Source organism: Arachis ipaensis, chromosome B06 (genome assembly GCF_000816755.2).
Source record: "Arachis ipaensis cultivar K30076 chromosome B06, Araip1.1, whole genome shotgun sequence".
NCBI classification, from domain to species: domain Eukaryota; kingdom Viridiplantae; phylum Streptophyta; class Magnoliopsida; order Fabales; family Fabaceae; genus Arachis; species Arachis ipaensis.
Genome location: NC_029790.2, coordinates 70,871,315 through 70,873,719, shown reverse-complemented (window position 1 = coordinate 70,873,719; position 2,405 = coordinate 70,871,315). Strand labels below are relative to the sequence as shown.

Here is a 2,405-nt window from a genome sequence, read left to right as displayed (position 1 = left end):
GTCTGGGTGTGGCGGTGGTAGTGGGCTTGGCTGCAATGGAAGAAGGGGAGGGAAGGAGATGGGGATGGAACGTTGGGGAAGGGGATGGGGAATTGATGTTGGGGCTAGGGTTTCCGCATCAGATGGGGGTTAGGGAATTTAAATCCACGCGTACACGTAGGTCACGCATGCGCGTGGATGAAGTAAAATTGAAATGACGCGGAAGCATCATTGACGCGAACGCGTGAAGAGGGCTAGGTGGATAGGACGCGTCTGCGTGAAGCACGTGTACGCGTCGACTAGAATTGTGCTAAACGTACGAATCCGGCATCGTTTTGGCGCAACTCTCTGTTTCAAATCTGGCGTACGCGTCACGCATGCCCACGCGTGGTGTGTGTAAATAAAAATGATCCGTACGCGTCATGGACGCGCACTCGTGGCCAATTGGTGCTCATCACACACCAGCCGCATGATTCCAGCCCAACTTTCTAGGCGTTGGATGGAGACGCCGATCTGAGATCGATGCCCACGCGTGGCCTACGCGCACGTATGGTCTGGGCTCTTTTTTTTTATAGAATATGCAGAATACAAAATGCAGATGCTGATGCGGATGTTATGAATAAAACTAGGGAAAATAAAATAAAATAAAACTAAAAACAAACAAAACAAAATAAAATTAAAATTAAAAAGGAACGATCATACCATGGTGGGTTGTCTCCCTCTTAGCACTTTTAGTTAAAGTCCTTAAGTTGGACATTCGAAGAGCTCATTGTAATGGTGGCTTGTGCTTGAACTCATCCAGAAATCTCCACCAACATTTGCAATTCTAATAGCCTCCGGGGTCCCAAACTAGGCATGTAAAGCCTTCGAGCAAATTAAAGTAGGTTTTCAGGCTCCAGGGGTATTGATTATCAAAATGAATTCCAGGATCCCAAACCTTGCTTTTGTACCCGTCTTCTTGTTGACCATCTTTGTTCCAACCGGGTGGTAAGCAATCTGTAACGGCCTAGCCCCGAAGAAACGGCACTTTTTCGGGATCAAACAGAATTTTTATAGAATTTTTAGGAATTTCTATGCATATAAGCACCTCCACTGCACAGGTGCTACGTCATCAAGCTGCTGAGTCAGCAGCTTGATTGCACAGGACACCTCTCCTAATTTAAGTAGGCACGTCGCGAAGAGTTGCGTTTTTGAGCCACTTCGGGCCCGAATTTTCAAAATTCTGATTTCCGTGGTTAGTCTCTATGTGACGAGCCGGTCACGAATTTCGAGAGAAAAATTATATTAATATAATATTCATATATTATTATTTTATTCAGAATATTATATTATTATCTTCTCTAATGTGATTAATATTGATCTATGTTTAGTAATATAATAACTGAGGTTGAAATCTACTGGTAACCGATAATACCGGCATTTTTAGATGAACTTAGCACTGCTAATGCTTCATTATATATCTTTTATTCTTATGATTATCCAGTTACTAGTGTCATTTACACTAAGTAACTTAATGTTTATCCATTAGTAGTGTAATTACTTAAGTTCTAATACATCTAGCTTTAGTAATTATCCTTTCCTGAGATATTTTGACAAGTAACTTTTGGATAATTATCATCCAAAAGCCACGGCCTCCCTTGGACAGCTTGGCTATCGTTTTTGTTCTTGGAAAAGCTTAGAACACCATGAAAGAAAACCATGAAGTTTCCATGAACACCTGAGCTACTTTCTCTGTTCTTTCTCAAACCGAAACCCCTATCAAAAATATAATCTTACCAAAGTGTTCACCTCTTCCTCCTCTTCATTTCTATGTCACTTTTCATGGAGTAAATCAAGGTATGAAGGCTGATCCTCCTCCTTGAAGATTCGGCCATGGTGGTTCCTTAAGTTAATGATGTTTTCTTCATGTTCTTTCTTAGGATCTCTTATTCAATCACCAAAAGCTCCAAGAAAACGTGATTTCTAGTTACCTTAAGGTGAGGAAAACCTTCTTTTCATCATCATGAAGCTTCAGCCTTCATGGTTCATAAGATTCTAAAGTTGTTTTTGATGTTAAAATAGGCGTAAAAGTGCTTCTGGAAGCTTGTTTTTGGTGCAATCTCGGACAGCAGCAAAGGAGGTAAGGTTTGGTAAATTAGTCAATGATTGGCTGTGTTCTTGAAGTGTTAAACCAGATCTTGTTGCTTGAGATTTGATTTTGGGTGTTTGTGTGATGGTTTGATCATGGAAACTTGTTGTTTAATGCTTGAAAATCATGTTTATGATGGTTTTGAAGTGGCTGTTGGTGCTGCTGGAAAACGTGACATTCCAGCTATGAAAATAATGATTTTTGATGCTTATTTGATGTGTATTTGATGGCTGAAAATTTTCTCTTTGGTTTGATAAAAATCGGGTTCAAATCGGTTTCCGAAAAGATTGAAAAACTA

At 40.4% G+C, this 2,405-nt stretch overlaps 1 long non-coding RNA gene across 1 annotated transcript; it reads left to right on the top strand.

Annotated features, from left to right (window-relative positions):
- On the top strand, nucleotides 1,733–2,098 carry LOC110264008. Its single transcript, XR_002349738.1, has 3 exons — nucleotides 1,733–1,815; nucleotides 1,899–1,955; nucleotides 2,041–2,098. It is a non-coding gene; the product is annotated as an uncharacterized LOC110264008 (long non-coding RNA).